This window comes from Montipora foliosa, chromosome 8 (genome assembly GCF_036669935.1).
Source record: "Montipora foliosa isolate CH-2021 chromosome 8, ASM3666993v2, whole genome shotgun sequence".
Taxonomy (NCBI): Eukaryota; Metazoa; Cnidaria; class Anthozoa; order Scleractinia; family Acroporidae; genus Montipora; species Montipora foliosa.
In genome coordinates this window covers 30,985,477-31,003,892 of record NC_090876.1, presented here as the reverse complement: position 1 = coordinate 31,003,892, position 18,416 = coordinate 30,985,477, and the positions used below count along the sequence as shown (strand labels likewise).

Genomic DNA, 18,416 nt, shown 5'->3' with positions numbered 1-18,416 from the left:
TATTAAATTTGCTCCCATCCTTGCCATCTGGCTGCGCTCCGATTACCTTTGGGAAATATATATAGTGAAATTTTCTCTCCACAAGCATACAACCCGCGCGTGTTTTATCTGACCTACAGGTTATGGAATAAGTCTACATGTGGTTGACAGACCTTCGTTAAGTTTATATATTGTTTACAGAAAAGCGTTCGTAAAATTTGTGTTGTTGACAAATTTAAATGGGTTTAGATTTTTTCTAAAGAATTTGAACTGCATTTCGTTCGATTCTATCTGATTTCCTGTCGGGCTTTATTGAAATTAAATGTGGCATTACAAACAACAAAATTCGACCGGTATGATTTTTGACCTGTATATTTAAGAGAACTGGCAGTGTTAACTTCTATTTTACAGTGTTTTTATTAATCAATTTGAGCATTAAAGTTAAACGAACGCTCCGTACGAATGCCTTTACCGTAAGAAAGAAGTCAAATTCAGAAAGCACTCAGACTTACGTGTTTTTCAGAGGTATCTTCCTGTTCGTCTGCCAGAGATCAGTTGCAAAGCTTGTTTAGGTCCCGGATGAAACGTCTCCCAGAACGCGGAAAAGCCTACATTCTTCTGTTGACGATATTTTTTTAAAGTCTACAGCCGGGTCCAAATTCTGCAAGATTTTTATCTTGTCTCTCTTGTAAAGACCCCTACAACTATTTTATTGGGCTGTAGACTTGTCACCTCCTCAAACAAAGCCCGCAATATCCTGGAGAAAGCTGCAGGAAAGCCCGAGTGTTTGCATTACTCGTTAAGCTGATTGTACGAAAACTTATACCAACAGCTAGGATATTGGGTGAGGCAGAAACTGTACCTCACGAGACTTCTTCCTTCACTGGACTTAATGATGTCCTCCGGAAAACTTTGCTTTGGGAGGCCAAATCAAACTCCAGATCAGTTACTCCTTTTGCGAACTCCAATGGCGCCAAAATGAAACCAACAAGCGTCACATTGAGAGTGGAGTGGAAACCAACCGGCAACAAGAACAACAACAACAGGTACCTAGGGCCTTAGGCGTTTTTTAGTTTGCTTTACGTTCTAATAAATTTGCTCCCGTCCTTGCCATCTGGCTGCGCTTCGATTACCTTTGGAACATAGTGAAATTTTCTCTCCACAGGTATATAGCTAGCGCGTCGGTGGTATAGTGGTTAGCATAGCTGCCTTCCAAGCAGTTGACCCGGGTTCGATTCCCGGCCGACGCAGGTGCTCGGCATTTTGGCCACGTGTCTTGATCAATATGATCCTGGGGCTACAACCGACAGTGGATTCATTCTAACTGTCCGGACAAAAAACTCACTTGGCGGCCAATATCAATGGCACACAGTATTGCTGTAGTAGCTAGTTAGCGTCGTTAGAGATTTCCATGAATGATTTGAGGCTCAAGAGTGAAGTGAGCTCAATAATACTCTGCGCAGGAATGTCTTGCTTGATAGAGAGTTGCCGCCCCCCTCTCTTTCCATAAGAATAGGCCAATTTCAATATATAACAATTCAGTCCGAAACAATTGGCATCATCTCGAGGTTTTGGGGAATAAATGCAAGGATTTGTATGGGTTTATTCCCCAGAGCCTAACATGATGGCTTTTGTTTTGGACTAATTTAGTATATCGAAATTGGTCTATTGAAAAGCGATCAGTGTCTTTGCAATGACGATTTTCGATTCGAGTGAGCCATCATTGGGGTGGCGAAGGGGGGGGGTCTGAGTCACCTTACTGGACTCACTGAAGTAGCACAAGGAAGACCCAACTACATTTGAGAAATCCCCAGTTAGTCTTTACCATCACAATCTCCAGGTCAGCGGAGTTTGGAAGGTTCTGAGTCACGAAACTGGACACACATTGAAGGAAGATGTACATTTGCTTTAAAATAACCTTAAAATAGAGGTCCCACCGGGATTTGAACTCGGATCGCTGGGATTCAAAGTCCAGAGTGCTGACCATTACACCATGGGGCCGGCAACGAGATTAAAGAATGTCTAGTTTGATCAGTTCACCACGTTGACATCAAACAACAAATAATAATAATAATAATAATAATAATAATATAAATAATAATAATAATAATAATAATAATAAAATTAGAAGAGATTTGTAGGATAATTCAAATGGCCTTTACAGTCCATTCGACTGTACTGTCCTTACATTGTGAGACTAGATTGTCAACTAGAGAACCAAAGATGAACTGCTGTGTTTTTTCACTCGGTAAAAGAGCGCGGGCATGAACGACCTTTCTCATGTACCCAATGCCCGAAGAAAGACTGCAAAATACAAGAAATATCTATAGGTTCCACCGAGATTTGAACTCGGATCGCTGGATTCAGAGTCCAGAGTGCTGACCATTACACCATGGAACCAACCGGCAACAACAGGTATCTCGGACCTCGGACGTTTTTAGTTTGCTTTACTTTCTATTAAATTTGCTCCCATCCTTGCCATCTGGCTGCGCTCCGATTACCTTTGGAAATATATATAGTGAAATTTTCTCTCCACAAGCATACAACCCGCGCGTGTTTTATCTGACCTACAGGTTATGGAATAAGTCTACATGTGGTTGACAGACCTTCGTTAAGTTTATATTGTTTACAGAAAAGCGTTCGTAAAATTTGTGTTGTTGACAAATTTAAATGGGTTTAGATTTTTTCTAAAGAATTTGAACTGCATTTCGTTCGATTCTATCTGATTTCCTGTCGGGCTTTATTGAAATTAAATGTGGCATTACAAACAACACAAAATTCGACCGGTATGATTTTTGACCTGTATATTTAAGAGAACTGGCAGTGTTAACTTCTATTTTACAGTGTTTTATTAATCAATTTGAGCATTAAAGGTTAAACGAACGCTCCGTACGAATGCCTTTACCGTAAGAAAGAAGTCAAATTCAGAAAGCACTCAGACTTACGTGTTTTTTTCAGAGGTATCTTCTGTTCGTCTGCCAGAGATCAGTTGCAAAGCTTGTTTAGGTCCCGGATGAAACGTCTCCCAGAACGCGGAAAAGCCTACATTCTTCTGTTGACGATATTTTTTTAAAGTCTACAGCCGGGTCCAAATTCTGCAAGATTTTTATCTTGTCTCTCTTGTAAAGAACCCCTACAACTATTTTCTTGGGCTGTAGACTTGTCACCTCCTCAAACAAAGCCCGCAATATCCTGGAGAAAGCTGCAGGAAAGCCCGAGTGTTTGCATTACTCGTTAAGCTGATTGTACGAAAACTTATACCAACAGCTAGGATATTGGGTGAGGCAGAAACTGTACCTCACGAGACTTCTTCCTTCACTGGACTTAATGATGTCCTCCGGAAAACTTTGCTTTGGGAGGCCAAATCAAACTCCAGATCAGTTTACTCCTTTTGCGAACTCCAATGGCGCCAAAATGAAACCAACAAGCGTCACATTGAGAGTGGAGTGGAAAACAACCGGCAACAAGAACAACAACAACAGGTACCTAGGGCCTTAGGCGTTTTTTAGTTTGCTTTACGTTCTAATAAATTTGCTCCCGTCCTTGCCATCTGGCTGCGCTTCGATTACCTTTGGAACATAGTGAAATTTTCTCTCCACAGGTATATAGCTAGCGCGTCGGTGGTATAGTGGTTAGCATAGCTGCCTTCCAAGCAGTTGACCCGGGTTCGATTCCCGGCCGACGCAGGTGCTCGGCATTTTGGCCACGTGTCTTGATCAATATGATCCTGGGGCTACAACCGACAGTGGATTCATTCTAACTGTCCGGGACAAAAAAACTCACTTGGCGGCCAATATCAATGGCACACAGTATTGCTGTAGTAGCTAGTTAGCGTCGTTAGAGATTTCCATGAATGATTTGAGGCTCAAGAGTGAAGTGAGCTCAATAATACTCTGCGCAGGAATGTCTTGCTTGATAGAAAGTTGCCGCCCCCTCTCTTTCCATAAGAATAGGCCAATTTCAATATATAACAATTCAGTCCGAAACAATGGCATCATCTCGAGGTTTTGGGGAATAAATGCAAGGATTTGTATGGGTTTATTCCCCAGAGCCTTAACATGATGGCTTTTGTTTTGGACTAATTTTAGTATATCGAAATTGGTCTATTGAAAAGCGATCAGTGTCTTTGCAATGACGATTTTCGATTCGAGTGAGCCATCATTGGGTGCCTGGGGGGGGGGGGGGGGGGGGGGAAGGGGGGGTCTGAGTCACCTTACTGGACTCACTGAAGTAGCACAAGGAAGACCCAACTACATTTGAGAAATCCCCAGTTAGTCTTTACCATCACAATCTCCAGGTCAGCGGAGTTTGAAGGTTTTGAGTCACGAAACTGGACACACATTGAAGGAAGATGTACATTTGCTTTAAAATAACCTTAAAATAGAGGTCCCACCGGGATTTGAACTCGGATCGCTGGATTCAAAGTCCAGAGTGCTGACCATTACACCATGGGGCCGGCAACGAGATTAAAGAATGTCTAGTTTGATCAGTTCACCACGTTTGACATCAAACAAATAATAATAATAATAATAATAAATAATAATAATAATAATAATAATAATAATAAAATTAGAAGAGATTTGTAGGATAATTCAAATGGCCTTTACAGTCCATTCGACTGTACTGTCCTTACATTGTGAGACTAGATTGTCAACTAGAGAACCAAAGATGAACTGCTGTTTTTTTCACTCGGTAAAAAGAGCGCGGGCATGAACGACCTTTCTCATGTACCCAATGCCCGAAGAAAGACTGCAAAATACAAGAAATATCTATAGGTTCCACCGAGATTTGAACTCGGATCGCTGGATTCAGAGTCCAGAGTGCTGACCATTACACCATGGAACCAACGGCAACAACAGGTATCTCGGACCTCGGACGTTTTTAGTTTGCTTTACTTTCTATTAAATTTGCTCCCATCCTTGCCATCTGGCTGCGCTCCGATTACCTTTGGGAAATATATATAGTGAAATTTTCTCTCCACAAGCATACAACCCGCGCGTGTTTTATCTAACCTACAGGTTATGGAATAAGTCTACATGTGGTTGACAGACCTTCGTTAAGTTTATATTGTTTACAGAAAAGCGTTCGTAAAATTTGTTGTTGACAAATTTAAATGGGTTTAGATTTTTTCTAAAGAATTTGAACTGCATTTCGTTCGATTCTATCTGATTTCCTGTCGGGCTTTATTGAAATTAAATGTGGCATTACAAACAACAAAATTCGACCGGTATGATTTTTGACCTGTATATTTAAGAGAACTGGCAGTGTTAACTTCTATTTTACAGTGTTTTATTAATCAATTTGAGCATTAAAGGTTAAACGAACGCTCCGTACGAATGCCTTTACCGTAAGAAAGAAGTCAAATTCAGAAAGCACTCAGACTTACGTGTTTTTCAGAGGTATCTTCCTGTTCGTCTGCCAGAGATCAGTTGCAAAGCTTGTTTAGGTCCCGGATGAAACGTCTCCCAGAACGCGGAAAAGCCTACATTCTTCTGTTGACGATATTTTTTTAAAGTCTACAGCCGGGTCCAAATTCTGCAAGATTTTTATCTTGTCTCTCTTGTAAAGAACCCCTACAACTATTTTCTTGGGCTGTAGACTTGTCACCTCCTCAAACAAAGCCCGCAATATCCTGGAGAAAGCTGCAGGAAAGCCCGAGTGTTTGCATTACTCGTTAAGCTGATTGTACGAAAACTTATACCAACAGCTAGGATATTGGGTGAGGCAGAAACTGTACCTCACGAGACTTCTTCCTTCACTGGACTTAATGATGTCCTCCGGAAAACTTTGCTTTGGGAGGCCAAATCAAACTCCAGATCAGTTTACTCCTTTTGCGAACTCCAATGGCGCCAAAATGAAACCAACAAGCGTCACATTGAGAGTGGAGTGGAAACCAACCGGCAACAAACAACAACAGGTACCTAGGGCCTTAGGCGTTTTTTAGTTTGCTTTACGTTCTAATAAATTTGCTCCCGTCCTTGCCATCTGGCTGCGCTTCGATTACCTTTGGAACATAGTGAAATTTTCTCTCCACAGGTATATAGCTAGCGCGTCGGTGGTATAGTGGTTAGCATAGCTGCCTTCCAAGCAGTTGACCCGGGTTCGATTCCCGGCCGACGCAGGTGCTCGGCATTTTGGCCACGTGTCTTGATCAATATGATCCTGGGGCTACAACCGACAGTGGATTCATTCTAACTGTCCGGGACAAAAAACTCACTTGGCGGCCAATATCAATGGCACACAGTATTGCTGTAGTAGCTAGTTAGCGTCGTTAGAGATTTCCATGAATGATTTGAGGCTCAAGAGTGAAGTGAGCTCAATAATACTCTGCGCAGGAATGTCTTGCTTGATAGAAAGTTGCCGCCCCCTCTCTTTCCATAAGAATAGGCCAATTTCAATATATAACAATTCAGTCCGAAACAATTGGCATCATCTCGAGGTTTTGGGGAATAAATGCAAGGATTTGTATGGGTTTATTCCCCAGAGCCTTAACATGATGGCTTTTGTTTTGGACTAATTTTAGTATATCGAAATTGGTCTATTGAAAAGCGATCAGTGTTCTTTGCAATGACGATTTTCGATTCGAGTGAGCCATCATTGGGTTGCGAAGGGGGGGGTCTGAGTCACCTTACTGGACTCACTGAAGTAGCACAAGGAAGACCCAACTACATTTGAGAAATCCCCAGTTAGTCTTTACCATCACAATCTCCAGGTCAGCGGAGTTTGGAAGGTTCTGAGTCACGAAACTGGACACACATTGAAGGAAGATGTACATTTGCTTTAAAATAACCTTAAAATAGAGGTCCCACCGGGATTTGAACTCGGATCGCTGGATTCAAAGTCCAGAGTGCTGACCATTACACCATGGGGCCGGCAACGAGATTAAAGAATGTCTAGTTTGATCAGTTCACCACGTTGACATCAAACAAATAATAATAATAATAATAATAATAATAATAATAATAATAATAATAATAATAATAATAAAATTAGAAGAGATTTGTAGGATAATTCAAATGGCCTTTACAGTCCATTCGACTGTACTGTCCTTACATTGTGAGACTAGATTGTCAACTAGAGAACCAAAGATGAACTGCTGTTTTTTCACTCGGTAAAAGAGCGCGGGCATGAACGACCTTTCTCATGTACCCAATGCCCGAAGAAAGACTGCAAAATACAAGAAATATCTATTAGGTTCCACCGAGATTTGAACTCGGATCGCTGGATTCAGAGTCCAGAGTGCTGACCATTACACCATGGAACCAACGGCAACAACAGGTATCTCGGACCTCGGACGTTTTTAGTTTGCTTTACTTTCTATTAAATTTGCTCCCATCCTTGCCATCTGGCTGCGCTCCGATTACCTTTGGGAAATATATATAGTGAAATTTTCTCTCCACAAGCATACAACCCGCGCGTGTTTTATCTGACCTACAGGTTATGGAATAAGTCTACATGTGGTTGACAGACCTTCGTTAAGTTTATATTGTTTACAGAAAAGCGTTCGTAAAATTTGTTGTTGACAAATTTAAATGGGTTTAGATTTTTTCTAAAGAATTTGAACTGCATTTCGTTCGATTCTATCTGATTTCCTGTCGGGCTTTATTGAAATTAAATGTGGCATTACAAACAACAAAATTCGACCGGTATGATTTTTGACCTGTATATTTAAGAGAACTGGCAGTGTTAACTTCTATTTTACAGTGTTTTATTAATCAATTTGAGCATTAAAGGTTAAACGAACGCTCCGTACGAATGCCTTTACCGTAAGAAAGAAGTCAAATTCAGAAAGCACTCAGACTTACGTGTTTTTCAGAGGTATCTTCCTGTTCGTCTGCCAGAGATCAGTTGCAAAGCTTGTTTAGGTCCCGGATGAAACGTCTCCCAGAACGCGGAAAAGCCTACATTCTTCTGTTGACGATATTTTTTTAAAGTCTACAGCCGGGTCCAAATTCTGCAAGATTTTTATCTTGTCTCTCTTGTAAAGAACCCCTACAACTATTTTCTTGGGCTGTAGACTTGTCACCTCCTCAAACAAAGCCCGCAATATCCTGGAGAAAGCTGCAGGAAAGCCCGAGTGTTTGCATTACTCGTTAAGCTGATTGTACGAAAACTTATACCAACAGCTAGGATATTGGGTGAGGCAGAAACTGTACCTCACGAGACTTCTTCCTTCACTGGACTTAATGATGTCCTCCGGAAAACTTTGCTTTGGGAGGCCAAATCAAACTCCAGATCAGTTTACTCCTTTTGCGAACTCCAATGGCGCCAAAATGAAACCAACAAGCGTCACATTGAGAGTGGAGTGGAAACCAACCGGCAACAAAACAACAACAGGTACCTAGGGCCTTAGGCGTTTTTTAGTTTGCTTTACGTTCTAATAAATTTGCTCCCGTCCTTGCCATCTGGCTGCGCTTCGATTACCTTTGGAACATAGTGAAATTTTCTCTCCACAGGTATATAGCTAGCGCGTCGGTGGTATAGTGGTTAGCATAGCTGCCTTCCAAGCAGTTGACCCGGGTTCGATTCCCGGCCGACGCAGGTGCTCGGCATTTTGGCCACGTGTCTTGATCAATATGATCCTGGGGCTACAACCGACAGTGGATTCATTCTAACTGTCCGGGACAAAAAACTCACTTGGCGGCCAATATCAATGGCACACAGTATTGCTGTAGTAGCTAGTTAGCGTCGTTAGAGATTTCCATGAATGATTTGAGGCTCAAGAGTGAAGTGAGCTCAATAATACTCTGCGCAGGAATGTCTTGCTTGATAGAGAGTTGCCGCCCCCTCTCTTTCCATAAGAATAGGCCAATTTCAATATATAACAATTCAGTCCGAAACAATTGGCATCATCTCGAGGTTTTGGGGAATAAATGCAAGGATTTGTATGGGTTTATTCCCCAGAGCCTTAACATGATGGCTTTTGTTTTGGACTAATTTTAGTATATCGAAATTGGTCTATTGAAAAGCGATCAGTGTCTTTGCAATGACGATTTTCGATTCGAGTGAGCCATCATTGGGTGGCGAAGGGGGGGGTCTGAGTCACCTTACTGGACTCACTGAAGTAGCACAAGGAAGACCCAACTACATTTGAGAAATCCCCAGTTAGTCTTTACCATCACAATCTCCAGGTCAGCGGAGTTTGGAAGGTTCTGAGTCACGAAACTGGACACACATTGAAGGAAGATGTACATTTGCTTTAAAATAACCTTAAAATAGAGGTCCCACCGGGATTTGAACTCGGATCGCTGGATTCAAAGTCCAGAGTGCTGACCATTACACCATGGGGCCGGCAACGAGATTAAAGAATGTCTAGTTTGATCAGTTCACCACGTTGACATCAAACAAATAATAATAATAATAATAATAATAATAATAATAATAATAATAATAAAATTAGAAGAGATTTGTAGGATAATTCAAATGGCCTTTACAGTCCATTCGACTGTACTGTCCTTACATTGTGAGACTAGATTGTCAACTAGAGAACCAAAGATGAACTGCTGTTTTTTCACTCGGTAAAAGAGCGCGGGCATGAACGACCTTTCTCATGTACCCAATGCCCGAAGAAAGACTGCAAAATACAAGAAATATCTATTAGGTTCCACCGAGATTTGAACTCGGATCGCTGGATTCAGAGTCCAGAGTGCTGACCATTACACCATGGAACCAACGGCAACAACAGGTATCTCGGACCTCGGACGTTTTTAGTTTGCTTTACTTTCTATTAAATTTGCTCCCATCCTTGCCATCTGGCTGCGCTCCGATTACCTTTGGGAAATATATATAGTGAAATTTTCTCTCCACAAGCATACAACCCGCGCGTGTTTTATCTGACCTACAGGTTATGGAATAAGTCTACATGTGGTTGACAGACCTTCGTTAAGTTTATATTGTTTACAGAAAAGCGTTCGTAAAATTTGTGTTGTTGACAAATTTAAATGGGTTTAGATTTTTTCTAAAGAATTTGAACTGCATTTCGTTCGATTCTATCTGATTTCCTGTCGGGCTTTATTGAAATTAAATGTGGCATTACAAACAACAAAATTCGACCGGTATGATTTTTGACCTGTATATTTAAGAGAACTGGCAGTGTTAACTTCTATTTTACAGTGTTTTATTAATCAATTTGAGCATTAAAGGTTAAACGAACGCTCCGTACGAATGCCTTTACCGTAAGAAAGAAGTCAAATTCAGAAAGCACTCAGACTTACGTGTTTTTCAGAGGTATCTTCCTGTTCGTCTGCCAGAGATCAGTTGCAAAGCTTGTTTAGGTCCCGGATGAAACGTCTCCCAGAACGCGGAAAAGCCTACATTCTTCTGTTGACGATATTTTTTTAAAGTCTACAGCCGGGTCCAAATTCTGCAAGATTTTTATCTTGTCTCTCTTGTAAAGAACCCCTACAACTATTTTCTTGGGCTGTAGACTTGTCACCTCCTCAAACAAAGCCCGCAATATCCTGGAGAAAGCTGCAGGAAAGCCCGAGTGTTTGCATTACTCGTTAAGCTGATTGTACGAAAACTTATACCAACAGCTAGGATATTGGGTGAGGCAGAAACTGTACCTCACGAGACTTCTTCCTTCACTGGACTTAATGATGTCCTCCGGAAAACTTTGCTTTGGGAGGCCAAATCAAACTCCAGATCAGTTTACTCCTTTTGCGAACTCCAATGGCGCCAAAATGAAACCAACAAGCGTCACATTGAGAGTGGAGTGGAAACCAACCGGCAACAAGAACAACAACAACAGGTACCTAGGGCCTTAGGCGTTTTTTAGTTTGCTTTACGTTCTAATAAATTTGCTCCCGTCCTTGCCATCTGGCTGCGCTTCGATTACCTTTGGAACATAGTGAAATTTTCTCTCCACAGGTATATAGCTAGCGCGTCGGTGGTATAGTGGTTAGCATAGCTGCCTTCCAAGCAGTTGACCCGGGTTCGATTCCCGGCCGACGCAGGTGCTCGGCATTTTGGCCACGTGTCTTGATCAATATGATCCTGGGGCTACAACCGACAGTGGATTCATTCTAACTGTCCGGGACAAAAAACTCACTTGGCGGCCAATATCAATGGCACACAGTATTGCTGTAGTAGCTAGTTAGCGTCGTTAGAGATTTCCATGAATGATTTGAGGCTCAAGAGTGAAGTGAGCTCAATAATACTCTGCGCAGGAATGTCTTGCTTGATAGAAAGTTGCCGCCCCCTCTCTTTCCATAAGAATAGGCCAATTTCAATATATAACAATTCAGTCCGAAACAATTGGCATCATCTCGAGGTTTTGGGGAATAAATGCAAGGATTTGTATGGGTTTATTCCCCAGAGCCTTAACATGATGGCTTTTGTTTTGGACTAATTTTAGTATATCGAAATTGGTCTATTGAAAAGCGATCAGTGTCTTTGCAATGACGATTTTCGATTCGAGTGAGCCATCATTGGGTGGCGAAGGGGGGGTCTGAGTCACCTTACTGGACTCACTGAAGTAGCACAAGGAAGACCCAACTACATTTGAGAAATCCCCAGTTAGTCTTTACCATCACAATCTCCAGGTCAGCGGAGTTTGGAAGGTTCTGAGTCACGAAACTGGACACACATTGAAGGAAGATGTACATTTGCTTTAAAATAACCTTAAAATAGAGGTCCCACCGGGATTTGAACTCGGATCGCTGGATTCAAAGTCCAGAGTGCTGACCATTACACCATGGGGCCGGCAACGAGATTAAAGAATGTCTAGTTTGATCAGTTCACCACGTTGACATCAAACAAATAATAATAATAATAATAATAATAATAATAATAATAAAATTAGAAGAGATTTGTAGGATAATTCAAATGGCCTTTACAGTCCATTCGACTGTACTGTCCTTACATTGTGAGACTAGATTGTCAACTAGAGAACCAAAGATGAACTGCTGTTTTTTCACTCGGTAAAAGAGCGCGGGCATGAACGACCTTTCTCATGTACCCAATGCCCGAAGAAAGACTGCAAAATACAAGAAATATCTATTAGGTTCCACCGAGATTTGAACTCGGATCGCTGGATTCAGAGTCCAGAGTGCTGACCATTACACCATGGAACCAACGGCAACAACAGGTATCTCGGACCTCGGACGTTTTTAGTTTGCTTTACTTTCTATTAAATTTGCTCCCATCCTTGCCATCTGGCTGCGCTCCGATTACCTTTGGGAAATATATATAGTGAAATTTTCTCTCCACAAGCATACAACCCGCGCGTGTTTTATCTGACCTACAGGTTATGGAATAAGTCTACATGTGGTTGACAGACCTTCGTTAAGTTTATATTGTTTACAGAAAAGCGTTCGTAAAATTTGTGTTGTTGACAAATTTAAATGGGTTTAGATTTTTTCTAAAGAATTTGAACTGCATTTCGTTCGATTCTATCTGATTTCCTGTCGGGCTTTATTGAAATTAAATGTGGCATTACAAACAACAAAATTCGACCGGTATGATTTTTGACCTGTATATTTAAGAGAACTGGCAGTGTTAACTTCTATTTTACAGTGTTTTATTAATCAATTTGAGCATTAAAGGTTAAACGAACGCTCCGTACGAATGCCTTTACCGTAAGAAAGAAGTCAAATTCAGAAAGCACTCAGACTTACGTGTTTTTCAGAGGTATCTTCCTGTTCGTCTGCCAGAGATCAGTTGCAAAGCTTGTTTAGGTCCCGGATGAAACGTCTCCCAGAACGCGGAAAAGCCTACATTCTTCTGTTGACGATATTTTTTTAAAGTCTACAGCCGGGTCCAAATTCTGCAAGATTTTTATCTTGTCTCTCTTGTAAAGAACCCCTACAACTATTTTCTTGGGCTGTAGACTTGTCACCTCCTCAAACAAAGCCCGCAATATCCTGGAGAAAGCTGCAGGAAAGCCCGAGTGTTTGCATTACTCGTTAAGCTGATTGTACGAAAACTTATACCAACAGCTAGGATATTGGGTGAGGCAGAAACTGTACCTCACGAGACTTCTTCCTTCACTGGACTTAATGATGTCCTCCGGAAAACTTTGCTTTGGGAGGCCAAATCAAACTCCAGATCAGTTTACTCCTTTTGCGAACTCCAATGGCGCCAAAATGAAACCAACAAGCGTCACATTGAGAGTGGAGTGGAAACCAACCGGCAACAAGAACAACAACAACAGGTACCTAGGGCCTTAGGCGTTTTTTAGTTTGCTTTACGTTCTAATAAATTTGCTCCCGTCCTTGCCATCTGGCTGCGCTTCGATTACCTTTGGAACATAGTGAAATTTTCTCTCCACAGGTATATAGCTAGCGCGTCGGTGGTATAGTGGTTAGCATAGCTGCCTTCCAAGCAGTTGACCCGGGTTCGATTCCCGGCCGACGCAGGTGCTCGGCATTTTGGCCACGTGTCTTGATCAATATGATCCTGGGGCTACAACCGACAGTGGATTCATTCTAACTGTCCGGGACAAAAAACTCACTTGGCGGCCAATATCAATGGCACACAGTATTGCTGTAGTAGCTAGTTAGCGTCGTTAGAGATTTCCATGAATGATTTGAGGCTCAAGAGTGAAGTGAGCTCAATAATACTCTGCGCAGGAATGTCTTGCTTGATAGAAAGTTGCCGCCCCCTCTCTTTCCATAAGAATAGGCCAATTTCAATATATAACAATTCAGTCCGAAACAATTGGCATCATCTCGAGGTTTTGGGGAATAAATGCAAGGATTTGTATGGGTTTATTCCCCAGAGCCTTAACATGATGGCTTTTGTTTTGGACTAATTTTAGTATATCGAAATTGGTCTATTGAAAAGCGATCAGTGTCTTTGCAATGACGATTTTCGATTCGAGTGAGCCATCATTGGGTGGCGAAGGGGGGGGTCTGAGTCACCTTACTGGACTCACTGAAGTAGCACAAGGAAGACCCAACTACATTTGAGAAATCCCCAGTTAGTCTTTACCATCACAATCTCCAGGTCAGCGGAGTTTGGAAGGTTCTGAGTCACGAAACTGGACACACATTGAAGGAAGATGTACATTTGCTTTAAAATAACCTTAAAATAGAGGTCCCACCGGGATTTGAACTCGGATCGCTGGATTCAAAGTCCAGAGTGCTGACCATTACACCATGGGGCCGGCAACGAGATTAAAGAATGTCTAGTTTGATCAGTTCACCACGTTGACATCAAACAAATAATAATAATAATAATAATAATAATAATAATAATAATAATAATAATAATAATAATAAAATTAGAAGAGATTTGTAGGATAATTCAAATGGCCTTTACAGTCCATTCGACTGTACTGTCCTTACATTGTGAGACTAGATTGTCAACTAGAGAACCAAAGATGAACTGCTGTTTTTTCACTCGGTAAAAGAGCGCGGGCATGAACGACCTTTCTCATGTACCCAATGCCCGAAGAAAGACTGCAAAATACAAGAAATATCTATTAGGTTCCACCGAGATTTGAACTCGGATCGCTGGATTCAGAGTCCAGAGTGCTGACCATTGCACCATGGAACCAACCGGCAACAACAGGTATCTCGGACCTCGGACGGTTTTTAGTTTGCTTTACTTTCTATTAAATTTGCTCCCATCCTTGCCATCTGGCTGCGCTCCGATTACCTTTGGGAAATATATATAGTGAAATTTTTCTCTCCACAAGCATACAACCCGCGCGCGTGTTTTATCTGACCTACAGGTTATGGAATAAGTCTACATGTGGTTGACAGACCCTTCGTTAAGTTTTATATTGTTTACAGAAAAGCGTTCGTAAAATTGTGTTGTTGACAATTTAAATGGGTTTAGATTTTTTCTAAAGATTTGAACTGCATTTCGTTCGATTCTATCTGATTTCCTGTCGGGCTTTATTGAAATTAAATGTGGCATTACAAACAACAAAATTCGACCGGTATGATTTTTGACCTGTATATTTAAGAGAACTGGCAGTGTTAACTTCTATTTTACAGTGTTTTATTAATCAATTTGAGCATTAAAGGTTAAACGAACGCTCCGTACGAATGCCTTTACCGTAAGAAAGAAGTCAAATTCAGAAAGCACCTCTCAACTTACGTGTTTTTCAGAGGTATCTTCCTGTTCGTCTGCCAGAGATCAGTTGCAAAGCTTGTTTAGGTCCCGGATGAAACGTCTCCCAGAACGCGGAAAAGCTACATTCTTCTGTTGACGATATTTTTTTAAAGTCTACAGCCGGGTCCAAATTCTGCAAGATTTTTATCTTTGTCTCTCTTGTAAAGAACCCCTACAACTATTTTCTTGGCTGTAGACTTGTCACCTCCTCAAACAAAGCCCGCAATATCCTGGAGAAAAGCTGCAGGAAAAGCCCGAGTGTTTGCATTACTCGTTAAGTGATTGTACGAAAACTTATACCCAACAGCTAGGATATTGGGTGAGGCAGAAACTGTACCTCACGAGACTTCTTCCTTCACTGGACTTAATGATGTCCTCCGGAAAACTTTGCTTTGGGAGGCCAAATCAAACTCCAGATCAGTTTACTCCTTTTGCGAACTCCAATGGCGCCAAAATGAAACCAACAAGCGTCACATTGAGAGTGGAGTGGAAACCAACCGGCAACAAGAACAACAACAACAGGTACCTAGGGCCTTAGGCGTTTTTTAGTTTGCTTTACGTTCTAATAAATTTGCTCCCGTCCTTGCCATCTGGCTGCGCTTCGATTACCTTTGGAACATAGTGAAATTTTTCTCTCCACAGGTATATAGCTAGCGCGTCGGTGGTATAGGTGGTTAGCATAGCTGCCTTCCAAGCAGTTGACCCGGTTCGATTCCCGGCCGACGCAGGTGCTCGGCATTTTGGCCACGTGTCTTGATCAATATGATCCTGGGGCTACAACCGACAGTGGATTCATTCTAACTGTCCGGGACAAAAAACTCACTTGGCGGCCAATATCAATGGCACACAGTATTGCTGTAGTAGCTAGTTAGCGTCGTTAGAGATTTCCATGAATGATTTGAGGCTCAAGAGTGAAGTGAGCTCAATAATACTCTGCAGCAGAATGTCTTGCTTGATAGAAAGTTGCCGCCCCCCTCTCTTTCCATAAGAATAGGCCAATTTCAATATATAACAATTCAGTCCGAAACAATTGGCATCATCTCGAGGTTTTGGGGAATAAATGCAAGGATTTGTATGGGTTTATTCCCCAGAGCCTTAACATGATGGCTTTTGTTTTGGACTAATTTTAGTATATCGAAATTGGTCTATTGAAAAGCGATCAGTGTCTTTGCAATGACGATTTTCGATTCGAGTGAGCCATCATTGGGTGGCGAAGGGGGGGGGGGGGGGGGGTCTGAGTCACCTTACTGGACTCACTGTAGTACTCACGAAGTTAGCACAAGGAAGACCCAACTACATTTGAGAAATCCCCAGTTAGTCTTTACCATCACAATCTCATGGTCAGCGGAGTTTGGAAGGTTCTGAGTCACGAAACTGGACACACATTGAAGGAAGATGTACATTTGCTTTAAAATAACCTTAAAATAGAGGTCCCACCGGGATTTGAACTCGGATCGCTGGATTCAAAGTCCAGAGTGCTGACCATTACACCATGGGGCCGGCAACGAGATTAAAGAATGTCTAGTTTGATCAGTTCACCACGTTGACATCAAACAAATAATAATAATAATAATAATAATAATAATAATAATAATAATAATAATAATAATAATAATAAAATTAGAAGAGATTTGTAGGATAATTCAAATGGCCTTTACAGTCCATTCGACTGTACTGTCCTTACATTGTGAGACTAGATTGTCAACTAGAGAACCAAAGATGAACTGCTGTTTTTTCACTCGGTAAAAAGAGCGCGGGCATGAACGACCTTTCTCATGTACCCAATGTCCCGAAGAAAGACTGCAAAATACAAGAAATATCTATAGGTTCCACCGAGATTTGAACTCGGATCTCTGGATTCAGAGTCCCAGAGTGCTGACCATTACACCATGGAACCAACGGCAACAACAGGTATCTCGGACCTCGGACGTTTTTAGTTTGCTTTACTTTCTATTAAATTTGCTCCCATCCTTGCCATCTGGCTGCGCTCCGATTACCTTTGGGAAATATATATAGTGAAATTTTCTCTCCACAAGCATACAACCCGCGCGTGTTTTATCTGACCTACAGGTTATGGAATAAGTCTACATGTGGTTGACAGACCTTCGTTAAGTTTATATTGTTTACAGAAAAGCGTTCGTAAAATTTGTGTTGTTGACAAATTTAAATGGGTTTAGATTTTTTCTAAAGAATTTGAACTGCATTTCGTTCGATTCTATCTGATTTCCTGTCGGGCTTTATTGAAATTAAATGTGGCATTACAAACAACAAAATTCGACCGGTATGATTTTTGACCTGTATATTTAAGAGAACTGGCAGTGTTAACTTCTATTTTACAGTGTTTTATTAATCAATTTGAGCATTAAAGGTTAAACGAACGCTCCGTACGAATGCCTTTACCGTAAGAAAGAAGTCAAATTCAGAAAGCACTCAGACTTACGTGTTTTTCAGAGGTATCTTCCTGTTCGTCTGCCAGAGATCAGTTGCAAAGCTTGTTTAGGTCCCGGATGAAACGTCTCCCAGAACGCGGAAAAGCCTACATTCTTCTGTTGACGATATTTTTTTAAAGTCTACAGCCGGGTCCAAATTCTGCAAGATTTTTATCTTGTCTCTCTTGTAAAGAACCCCTACAACTATTTTCTTGGGCTGTAGACTTGTCACCTCCTCAAACAAAGCCCGCAATATCCTGGAGAAAGCTGCAGGAAAGCCCGAGTGTTTGCATTACTCGTTAAGCTGATTGTACGAAAACTTATACCAACAGCTAGGATATTGGGTGAGGCAGAAACTGTACCTCACGAGACTTCTTCCTTCACTGGACTTAATGATGTCCTCCGGAAAACTTTGCTTTGGGAGGCCAAATCAAACTCCAGATCAGTTTACTCCTTTTGCGAACTCCAATGGCGCCAAAATGAAACCAACAAGCGTCACATTGAGAGTGGAGTGGAAACCAACCGGCAACAAGAACAACAACAACAGGTACCTAGGGCCTTAGGCGTTTTTTAGTTTGCTTTACGTTCTAATAAATTTGCTCCCGTCCTTGCCATCTGGCTGCGCTTCGATTACCTTTGGAACATAGTGAAATTTTCTCTCCACAGGTATATAGCTAGCGCGTCGGTGGTATAGTGGTTAGCATAGCTGCCTTCCAAGCAGTTGACCCGGGTTCGATTCCCGGCCGACGCAGGTGCTCGGCATTTTGGCCACGTGTCTTGATCAATATGATCCTGGGGCTACAACCGACAGTGGATTCATTCTAACTGTCCGGGACAAAAAACTCACTTGGCGGCCAATATCAATGGCACACAGTATTGCTGTAGTAGCTAGTTAGCGTCGTTAGAGATTTCCATGAATGATTTGAGGCTCAAGAGTGAAGTGAG

At 41.6% G+C, this 18,416-nt stretch overlaps 21 non-coding genes across 21 annotated transcripts; 7 read left to right on the top strand and 14 right to left on the bottom strand.

The window, feature by feature from the left end:
- Window positions 1-1,157: 1,157 nt before the first annotated feature.
- Window positions 1,158-1,229, top strand: Trnag-ucc (transfer RNA glycine (anticodon UCC)). Its single transcript has one exon. It is a non-coding gene; the product is annotated as a tRNA-Gly (tRNA).
- A 678-nt stretch (window positions 1,230-1,907) lies between these two features.
- Trnaq-uug (transfer RNA glutamine (anticodon UUG)) lies at window positions 1,908-1,980 on the bottom strand. The gene has a single exon. It is a non-coding gene; the product is annotated as a tRNA-Gln (tRNA).
- A 327-nt stretch (window positions 1,981-2,307) lies between these two features.
- On the bottom strand, window positions 2,308-2,379 carry Trnaq-cug (transfer RNA glutamine (anticodon CUG)). Its single transcript has one exon. It is a non-coding gene; the product is annotated as a tRNA-Gln (tRNA).
- A 1,214-nt stretch (window positions 2,380-3,593) lies between these two features.
- Window positions 3,594-3,665, top strand: Trnag-ucc (transfer RNA glycine (anticodon UCC)). The gene has a single exon. It is a non-coding gene; the product is annotated as a tRNA-Gly (tRNA).
- Window positions 3,666-4,363: 698 nt separating this feature from the next.
- On the bottom strand, window positions 4,364-4,435 carry Trnaq-uug (transfer RNA glutamine (anticodon UUG)). The gene has a single exon. It is a non-coding gene; the product is annotated as a tRNA-Gln (tRNA).
- A 317-nt stretch (window positions 4,436-4,752) lies between these two features.
- Window positions 4,753-4,824, bottom strand: Trnaq-cug (transfer RNA glutamine (anticodon CUG)). The gene has a single exon. It is a non-coding gene; the product is annotated as a tRNA-Gln (tRNA).
- Window positions 4,825-6,028: 1,204 nt separating this feature from the next.
- Trnag-ucc (transfer RNA glycine (anticodon UCC)) lies at window positions 6,029-6,100 on the top strand. Its single transcript has one exon. It is a non-coding gene; the product is annotated as a tRNA-Gly (tRNA).
- Window positions 6,101-6,779: 679 nt separating this feature from the next.
- Window positions 6,780-6,851, bottom strand: Trnaq-uug (transfer RNA glutamine (anticodon UUG)). Its single transcript has one exon. It is a non-coding gene; the product is annotated as a tRNA-Gln (tRNA).
- Window positions 6,852-7,171: 320 nt separating this feature from the next.
- On the bottom strand, window positions 7,172-7,243 carry Trnaq-cug (transfer RNA glutamine (anticodon CUG)). The gene has a single exon. It is a non-coding gene; the product is annotated as a tRNA-Gln (tRNA).
- A 1,205-nt stretch (window positions 7,244-8,448) lies between these two features.
- On the top strand, window positions 8,449-8,520 carry Trnag-ucc (transfer RNA glycine (anticodon UCC)). Its single transcript has one exon. It is a non-coding gene; the product is annotated as a tRNA-Gly (tRNA).
- Window positions 8,521-9,198: 678 nt separating this feature from the next.
- Window positions 9,199-9,270, bottom strand: Trnaq-uug (transfer RNA glutamine (anticodon UUG)). The gene has a single exon. It is a non-coding gene; the product is annotated as a tRNA-Gln (tRNA).
- A 308-nt stretch (window positions 9,271-9,578) lies between these two features.
- Trnaq-cug (transfer RNA glutamine (anticodon CUG)) lies at window positions 9,579-9,650 on the bottom strand. Its single transcript has one exon. It is a non-coding gene; the product is annotated as a tRNA-Gln (tRNA).
- A 1,211-nt stretch (window positions 9,651-10,861) lies between these two features.
- On the top strand, window positions 10,862-10,933 carry Trnag-ucc (transfer RNA glycine (anticodon UCC)). The gene has a single exon. It is a non-coding gene; the product is annotated as a tRNA-Gly (tRNA).
- Window positions 10,934-11,610: 677 nt separating this feature from the next.
- Window positions 11,611-11,682, bottom strand: Trnaq-uug (transfer RNA glutamine (anticodon UUG)). Its single transcript has one exon. It is a non-coding gene; the product is annotated as a tRNA-Gln (tRNA).
- A 299-nt stretch (window positions 11,683-11,981) lies between these two features.
- Trnaq-cug (transfer RNA glutamine (anticodon CUG)) lies at window positions 11,982-12,053 on the bottom strand. Its single transcript has one exon. It is a non-coding gene; the product is annotated as a tRNA-Gln (tRNA).
- A 1,211-nt stretch (window positions 12,054-13,264) lies between these two features.
- On the top strand, window positions 13,265-13,336 carry Trnag-ucc (transfer RNA glycine (anticodon UCC)). Its single transcript has one exon. It is a non-coding gene; the product is annotated as a tRNA-Gly (tRNA).
- Window positions 13,337-14,014: 678 nt separating this feature from the next.
- On the bottom strand, window positions 14,015-14,086 carry Trnaq-uug (transfer RNA glutamine (anticodon UUG)). The gene has a single exon. It is a non-coding gene; the product is annotated as a tRNA-Gln (tRNA).
- Window positions 14,087-14,406: 320 nt separating this feature from the next.
- On the bottom strand, window positions 14,407-14,478 carry Trnaq-cug (transfer RNA glutamine (anticodon CUG)). The gene has a single exon. It is a non-coding gene; the product is annotated as a tRNA-Gln (tRNA).
- A 1,992-nt stretch (window positions 14,479-16,470) lies between these two features.
- Trnaq-uug (transfer RNA glutamine (anticodon UUG)) lies at window positions 16,471-16,542 on the bottom strand. Its single transcript has one exon. It is a non-coding gene; the product is annotated as a tRNA-Gln (tRNA).
- Window positions 16,543-16,866: 324 nt separating this feature from the next.
- Window positions 16,867-16,939, bottom strand: Trnaq-cug (transfer RNA glutamine (anticodon CUG)). The gene has a single exon. It is a non-coding gene; the product is annotated as a tRNA-Gln (tRNA).
- Window positions 16,940-18,150: 1,211 nt separating this feature from the next.
- Window positions 18,151-18,222, top strand: Trnag-ucc (transfer RNA glycine (anticodon UCC)). Its single transcript has one exon. It is a non-coding gene; the product is annotated as a tRNA-Gly (tRNA).
- The last annotated feature ends 194 nt before the right edge of the window (window positions 18,223-18,416 follow it).